We start from the raw sequence: 8,276 nt of genomic DNA, 5'->3' as shown, positions 1-8,276 counted from the left end.
CGAAGGCAGGGAAGGGGCATGACCCCTCTCTTTAAGGATACCTTCTGGAAGTTTCAGTCACCACCTCCATTGACCATAACTTGGTTATATGGCCACACCTGGCCGCAAAGGAGGCTGGGAAACGTAGTCTTTATTCTGGGTCGATTACCATAGCAGATGGAGGAAAGGATGCGGTGGGGGTGGGGAGGTGAATGGCACCCACTGCCACACAGACCAGATGGATTCAAGGGGTCTGCCGGCAAAGAGAGGTGGCCAGTCCCCCTCAAGGTGTGTCTCGGTGAGGGATAACCTCGATTCACGTGAGGAATGCGTGGAACAGTGAGCTTTCTAGAACTTCACGTCCCAGCCTGCTTCTAACCTGAAGAGCACTCTGCTTGGATAATCCCCAGTTCATTCACAGGAGCAGGCTGCCCCTTCATCTGATTAGATCCCAGCTCACACGGGGGAACGTCCACGCTAGGGGAGGGAGCAGCTTTCTACTGCAACTCCCCAAGGACGTTTGGTTATTTTATTTCTTAGAAGGAACAACCTCTCGCTGACACCACTTGTAAACCTGAGTCTTACCCACACACGCGCCTGCGTGCGTTTCCCTTCCCTCTTTAGCGGGTTCAGCACGTTCAGCAGGATGGAGACGGGCAGCCCGGCCGGTGAAAGGCTCTGGTTTGCTGAGCCCTGCTCTGCTCTGCAGCTCTGCTGAGAAGCTGTCATCGCCAGCTGTGAAAGATCACAGCTCCGTGTCACACTCTTCACCAGGAATGTGCTGGACACGACTGAGACGCCATGTCACAGGGATATTGATAGCAGAGCGATGGAAAAAGATATGCCAGGGAAACTGTCAGAGAAAGCGCCTAGAAGCTTATCCAGACCAGACAGGACACATGGGAGGTGGAAAGCACTGTCACATGTGGAGACAGTGGCGCACTCCGACCAGCTGGCGCCAGCTCACAAGAGCCGACTGTGTGTGTCTCTTCCCACCTCCGTGCTCTGTGACGTCCCTCACGCTAGGGCTTGAAATTGGCCCTGGTGGGAGTATTTACACCACAGAAATGGGCCAACACTCCGAACAAAGTATCCTCCCCACCTCTCAAGCTCCCCACTGGATAAAGAGGTTCGTTATTTCATGATAAAAAGGGACAAGTAAACAATAAGCTATAACAATCCCAGAGCTTAATCCACTTCACAGCACAGCCTCAAATATATATAAAATAAAAACAGACAGAATTATGGGGAGAAATGGACACATTCCCAGTCTAGAGGGGGCGTCCCACACTCCTCTCTCAGAGACCAAGACGGAGCCGACAGCAGTCTCTAAGGAAGCTCCCTGCTGGGGAGTGTTCCGTGTGGTCTGTGGAACAGCGGGAGAGCCAGGCTGAGCCCAGACTGTCAGTGCCCGTGGACGTCCACCTCCCTGCAAGTCCCCTCTGGGATCAGGCTCTGTTCCCCCAGGGTGTAGTGCTCATATGTGGCCACCAGGGGGCGATGTGTCCTGCAGAGGCCCAGGCTCCTGGGGGCCGACTGCCTGGGGGTGACCAGCCCGGCACCCACCATGGGCTGCTGCCCTCACCTAAGCATTCAGAGCCCGGGCCACAGACAGCCCTGCATAGTAGTAACCTGCGTTCACTGCAAGCCCCACAGCCCCCTGGCTGCCCAGTCACACTAGGGGTCTGGTCGGGGGGCAGCTCCTGCCCCTGGAGCCGAAGAGAGGGCAGCCCTGGGGGTCCCTGTCAGGGGTCAGAAAAGCAACCTCCCAGAGGCCAGCTGGGAATGTGAAGGGCAAAGTGGCGGGGTGAGGACTGTGACCAGCTGGACGCAACTGGCCCCTCTCAGTGCGTCTGGCAGGGGTGTGGGCCCAGAGGGCCAGCGTGCCCCGGCTTTTCAAGAGAAGCTTGGGAATCTGGGTTTTTAAGGAAACCTGTAGAGCACAGCCTGGATCACGTGGGGTGTCTCTCCCCCACCCCCACCCCAGGCGGCCGGCGTGGGACCTGGAGGGTTTGGCTGACTGGGCCAGGGTCTGGCTGGTACTTGTGGGGTCTTAGCCCCAGGCCCAGCCCCAGCCACCAGCTTTTCTCCGTGCTTCCTCCCGACACCGTCAATGAGGAGAGGGGACCTGCGCCTGAGTGCCTCCACGAGAGGAAGTTCTTCCGAAGCCCCGTCTGTCTCCCGGCTGGACGGTGGCGGAGACTGCAGCTGTGGGCGAGGTGCCCAGGATGGCCACACACGGCACCGGGCCGGCCCCGCATGGGCTCAGCCACGGGGAGCAGCCAGTTCCATCCCCCACGTTTGTTTCACTTACAAATAATGTTGGGAACACCACGGAGTGAGGCGGGAGCTCCCGGACCTGGGTTTCTGCATTCTGGGCCTGAGGGGCCTGGCACGAAGCTGCCCACACGCGCTGTGTGTGTGCCGGGGTGGAGGGCACTTCAGCTCCCTAATCCTGGGAACGGCTTGCCGGGGTGCCACAGCCCCCAGCCCTGTCCGCCTGCGCTTGCAGTGTGGGGTCAGGGGAGGGCGTGCCTACCCGCCTCTCGGGAAGAACCACCACTTACCCAAGAATAAAACACTCTGTCTTCATGAAAGCATGGGGGTAGTTGATGTATTTTAGGGCTTTTTTTATGGGTCTTATTGGAAAAATAAAATCTTGGCAGTGTAAATCCTGCCTTCAAAAGTTATTCTGGAAACTTTCCTGGTCCGTGAATTGCTCAGGCCTGGCACCCCTTGGCTGTGTCCTGCCTCAGTTTTCTCATCTCTACAATGGACAGCAGTGTTTCTCTCTCCTCTGAGATGACTTACATGAGTGCTCAGCACACTGCCTGCCCCCCGCCCCATCCTGTAGGTGCTCCAGGCCCCGCTGAGAGGCGACTGGGGCCAGGTCCTGGGGGTGGCTGGGCCCACCTTCCTCTGGGTCAGGTGTTGGCAGGTGTTGTGTGTTACTTAGTGTCCCTCTTCCACAGGGCCACAAGCAGAGCTCCATGGAGGGGCCTCGTCCCCCAGCCCCGTCACCCTGTTCCACCCTGGACTTCTGCCCAGTCGCAGGGCCCCCTGCCAAAGCCTCCCTCTGTCCTGGAAGCCTGGCCAGCAGGTGGGGGCGGAGGGCTGGCCGGGGCCTGTGGAGAGGGCCAGCCCAGGCAAGAAGGAGTCATCTCAGTGCTGGCCCGGGTGCATCCAGGCCATGCAGGCTGGGGACAAGTCTGGCAGTGGAGGCCTGGAGGCAGGGGGAGGGTTGCAGGCCTGGGGGCAGCCCCTCGCCCCCGTGAGTCGACTGTGACTTCCATTTGCACCGCGGTTTTCTTCAAAGTGTGCTAAAGGTAGACAGTAATGATACATAGGGAGATTTACAAACGTCCCTGGAACTGACACAGCAGGGGGTGTCATCCCCGCTTCCCAGATGGGGACACCGAGGCTGGGCAGAGGAGACGAGCCCAAGACGGTACAGCAGGTCGGCAGCAGGACCCTGTCTCAGCATCCCGGGCTGTGCCGTCTGGCCCACGGGGGAGACAGGGTGGCCCGTCCACCTCTCCTGGACCCCAGACGCTGACCCTCTGCCAGGCCCGGTCCTCCAGCCACCACCCCTTGTCCAAAGTCCAGCGTGACGGCATTGCCTGCTTGGTTTTAGTGCAGGCTCAGGAGGGGTCTGGGCTGCAGTGACGCTGTGCCCCTCGCCCGGGCACTCCACGTCTAGGGCTCTCAGGAGGACGTGGCCATGCTCCTTCCTTGCCGTCTCTGACCCGTCCTTCACCCTGCCAAGCGAGTGCAGCCCTGCCTCGGGCTGCAGGGCCAGGCCCACCATCCACTGAGTGACCAGGCGGGTGTCCTCTCTGCCCTAGACTCCCACACTGCTCCAGGGAAACCTTGTACTGGAGGGGCCAGCCTTCCTCCAGGGGACCCCGGGGAGGGAGTGATGGTCTCTGTCCCCTGGTGGGAACTGAGAATGGAGGCAGCACATGGCAGGCCAGTGCCCAGGCCACCTCCTCTGAGAAGCCCTCCTGGATTCCTGCTGGAAGGAAGGCCAGCTTGCTCAGGAGCGCCCCATCACAGCCAGCCTCGTGGCTACCTCGCCCCTCCCTTCTTCCTGGACCCTGAGCCCCTCGAGGGCAGGGACTGGGTCTTAGTTGTCTCTGGGTCTCCCAGCAGTGCTTTGCATACAGTAGGTGCTCAGTCAATGTAGAGGACAGACAAACTGGCAGCAAGACAGTCGGACAGCCTCAGAGCGACAAGAACACAATTGTTTGATCAGTATTAATCACGTCAGTATTGCTGCTATGATTCCTCCATTTCAGCAGCATTGCTGTACTCTTGGCTAATTTATTTATTTATTTATTTTGTGAGGAAGATCAGCCCTGAGCTAACATCCACGCCAATCCTCCTCCTTTTTTTCCTCTTTTTCTTCCCAAAGCCCCAGTAGATAGTTGTATGTCATAGCTCCACATCCTTCTAGTTGCTGTATGTGGGACGCCGCCTCAGTGTGGCTGGACAAGTGGTGTCAGTGCGCAACCAGGATCCGAACCCGGGCCGCCAGTAGGGGAGCGCGCGTATGCAACCACTAAGCCACGGGGCCGGCCCTTCTTGGCTAATTTAAACGCACTTCCTTTGATCCCGCGGGACGAGGTCCTGTTCTATGTGAGCACCTATCCCGATTCTTTTTGCATCCAGAGGTATATGCACTTCTTTCCGGGTCTCCTCTGGACGTCTCCTCTGGGCCTCTTCTTCTGCCTGGCTGTGGACAAAATGCCCTAGACCCAGGGTCACACTCAGCCTTCCGGTCTGGCCCCCGCACTGGCTTGCTGTGTGGCCCAAGGCAAGCTGGCTCCCCTCTCTGGGCCCGGTGCCCCCAACAGTCAAATCGAGGCAGGCATCCCTGCCCCGGGGAGCTGGATGGGGGCAGTGGGAAAGCCAGGAGGCTCAGGGGCGTCACGCCAGGTGACAGAGGGATCCGGGAGTTCTGGAGGGCAGGACGCAGACGGCTCGGGACCACGGACCCTGGGGGCCAACCCAGACGTTCTGACCTGCCTCCTAAGGGAGTGAGCACCCCTCCCCGGGGGTAAGCAAGCTGAGGCTGCTCAGGCAGGTCCGTGCTGAGGCCCTGGATCACCTCACCGGGCAGCCGCAGAAGGCGGCGGGTCCTGGCACAACGCTGCTGCTTAGCCAGCACTTTCTGCCCGCCGGCCTGTGCCAAGCTGCTTTGGGCATGTGGAGCGCCCACGGGCATGGGCAGGCAGCCTATAACCTCTGTTTAGAGATAATGAAGGGAGGTCATTGCCCTGTCACCCAGGGTTAACGGGCTTCAGGGCTCACAGCCCGCTCTGCTGCCCTCAGAGCTGCCCGCTGGGCTACTGCCCGGGCCTGGCGCCCAGAGGCGGGCAGCGGTGGGCGGTGCACCCTGCCCGGGTGGTGGGCGGCGACTGGGGCTGGCCCAGCGGCCAGGGGCGGGGGCAGGGGCGGCCCAGGTTCCGGCTCAGCCACTGCTGGGGAAGGAAGGAGGTGACGGCAGGGCCGCAGCCAGGGGCCCAGGCGCTGGCAGGCCTGTAGGGCCGAGAGGTGCTGCGGCCGCTGGAGGTACACCCCTGGGGAGCGGCAGGGCCCGGGCCCTCCCCTGGGGGCGGGGTTGGGACTGGCCGGAGCTGCAGCGACGGTTGGGCTGGGTGGGTGGGACCGAGGGTCCCTGTGTGGGTGGCGGGGGCCTGGGCACCCTCTCTGCCGTCCTCACCTGGTGAAGGCTCTGCCCAGAGCTTTCCTGGATCAACCCCCCTTCACCCTACAGCCTGTGGGGGGGCTCCTCTGGGCTCCCCGCTTTACAGCTCAGTGTCTGTTGCTGCTCCAGCCCCCACTTCTCTGTCGGACCCCAAGTCCTGGGCTGTCCTGCGCCCTCACCCCTGGCCACGAACGGGCCCCCTGCTGATTTGGGGGTGGGACAGGGCGGGAGGGGGCAGGAGAGCAGGTTAATGGTGAAGCAGCTGCTTCTGGCGGGCGGGCGGGAGGGGGCACGTGGCAGCGTCCCGGGCCAGCGGCGTTGGCGTTGGCGCAGCAGGAGGAGGAAGGAGGCCGGGCCAGAGGCGGAGCAGGTGTGCTGGGCAGCACAGCACGGGGCAAGGGGCAGATGCCCGGCCTTGACCGTGTCCGGCAACCACGTGATGCTGACTTTCCACCAGTAGGACGCCACTCTTGGGGGCTCCAGGAAGATTAAGGAACTTCAAGGACGGAAGGTAAGTACAGACACGAGCTGGGGGTGCACCTCCCCGTGCCCAGGGCCAGCTCTGTGGGCAGAAGGCAGATGGGCTGTCAGCCCGCGGGGCAACGGGCGACGGAGGGGACTGAGACGCCCTGCCCCTACCTCCAGCCCCCCACTCCCGAAGCCTCTGAAGTCACGGCTCCCTGCTCCCTCTCTGCACCCACTCCCTAGGAGGGGCGCCGTGGTGGGCCGGGCAGCCCTGACCAGCCTGAGAGCGGGGCCCCTCACGCCACCCCCCGCAGGTATGGCAGTGGGTCCCCTGCCACCTCCTCTCCCCAAACCAGGCCCTGGGACGTCTGCGGACCAACCCGGGTGGGCAGGAGGGGCAGGAGACCTGCAGGCTGCGGCTACGCACAGGCCTGGCCTTGAGCCCTAGCTCAGCCACGTAGTGGCCCTGTGGCCTTGGTCTCCTTAGCTGGGCTCTGCAGGCCTCAATCTCCTCCCTGTGAAGTGGGGACCGCAGTCACCCTGACTTCCATGCATTTCAAGATTGTGGAATGGGTGTGTGTGCCACGAGCTGGGTGTGTGGTGCACACTTGGACATGGAGGCTGACTTTCCTAATTAATTAGTTAATTGATTATCAATCATGACTCTTAGTGTAGATGGCACTGCCCACCTCAGGTCACAGCCAGAGCCCTCTCACTCCCTGCTGATCCCAGGAGGGGGCCCAGGAGGGTCCCCTGAAGCGTCCTTTCCTTCCCATGTTCCTCCCACCCCCAGGGAGATGCCTCTCTGGCACCTTCTCTCTTAAAAGGCTGGCTCCCTGTCACGTTCTGATTATAATTATGATTTTCTGGTGGGGAGGTCTGGGAGGGCTTCCTGAAGGAGGAGGGATGAGAGGTGAGCCCTGAAGGCCACTGGGAGGAGGCTAAGGAGGAGGAGGCAGAAGGAAGGGAGGTGGTTCTCCAGCCTCTAAGCCCCTACCCTGGATCCTGAGACGGCCGAGGGAGGGCGAGGCCTGGACCACATGGCACCGCTGTTCTCACCTGGTGCCTTGGGGCCAACGAGGCAGAAACAACTTCTGTCTGGGGTCCAGACAGGAGTTCCCCAGGGAGGGTTGGTGTCCCTGTCTCAGGGCTGCCTGCCAGCCGTCCTATGGCACCTGCTCTGCCTGCACACCACCTGCCCCTCCTCCCCCCCACCGTCTGTGTCCAGTGACTCCATCCCCTCACCACAGCCACCGCCCCCGTGCTGCCTGGGGGCTGCCGCCTCCCTCCGTCTCCCCTTCCCCCGGGTCCCATCACCACCCAGACCTGCAGGACACGGGGGCCCCCACCCTCTGGAAGTGTCTTGAGCCCTGATGGGGCTCTCAAGGCCGCAGGACAGGCCCCTCCCTGTTCCAGCCTCCCCTCATCCTCTCAGGTCGTCTCTCTGGGTCCCGTGTTCCCGTGAGACCCAAGCTCCTTCCTGTCCTCGGTTCTCAGGTCTCTCCCAGGGGCTCTCCCCCTCTCCCGCACTGGGTAACCCCGCTTTCCCCCGTCTCATTTCAGCCCCACCTCCCCTTGTGGCCCGACACCCCCCATAGAGCTCCTGTGCTCTGTCACAGCCCCGTTCTCTGTCCGTGTTGGTTCACACACTGGCCCCCGTACACGGAGGGCAGGGAGAGACGGAAGAAAGAGGCAGAGCCCTCCAGATGGGTCCGTGCAGGTGTAATAAGCAAGGGAACTTACACAACATGGCTTGTCTTGGGCGCTGCAAGACGAGTAGATCTCCACACTCGCCCGCCAGAACCTTAAAGTTTATACAGAGACCTTACCTGGGTTCAGCCACGTCCATCGTCCAGATGGTCTCAACAACACTTTACTCTCTTGAGCCTGCGTCCTTGGAACAGCTCCCACTGTGGGAACGGTGGGCAGAGCGTACATTCCATGGATGGGGACGGGGTGAGGAGCCTCTGATTGCCGGGCTCCAACTCCTGGATCAGCTGGTGGTCTCGTCCTCCCGATGACCCCCTCCAACAGCCCGCTCCCTGGGCTGGCCCGACCTCCTGCCTCCCACATGGTCTCCCCGGGCCCAGCCAGAGCCTGACGTGTGCGAGGCCCTCAGTGA

The sequence above is a fragment of the Diceros bicornis genome, chromosome 28 (assembly GCF_020826845.1).
Source record: "Diceros bicornis minor isolate mBicDic1 chromosome 28, mDicBic1.mat.cur, whole genome shotgun sequence".
NCBI lineage: Eukaryota > Metazoa > Chordata > Mammalia > Perissodactyla > Rhinocerotidae > Diceros > Diceros bicornis.
Note: the sequence above shows the minus strand (reverse complement) of the source record.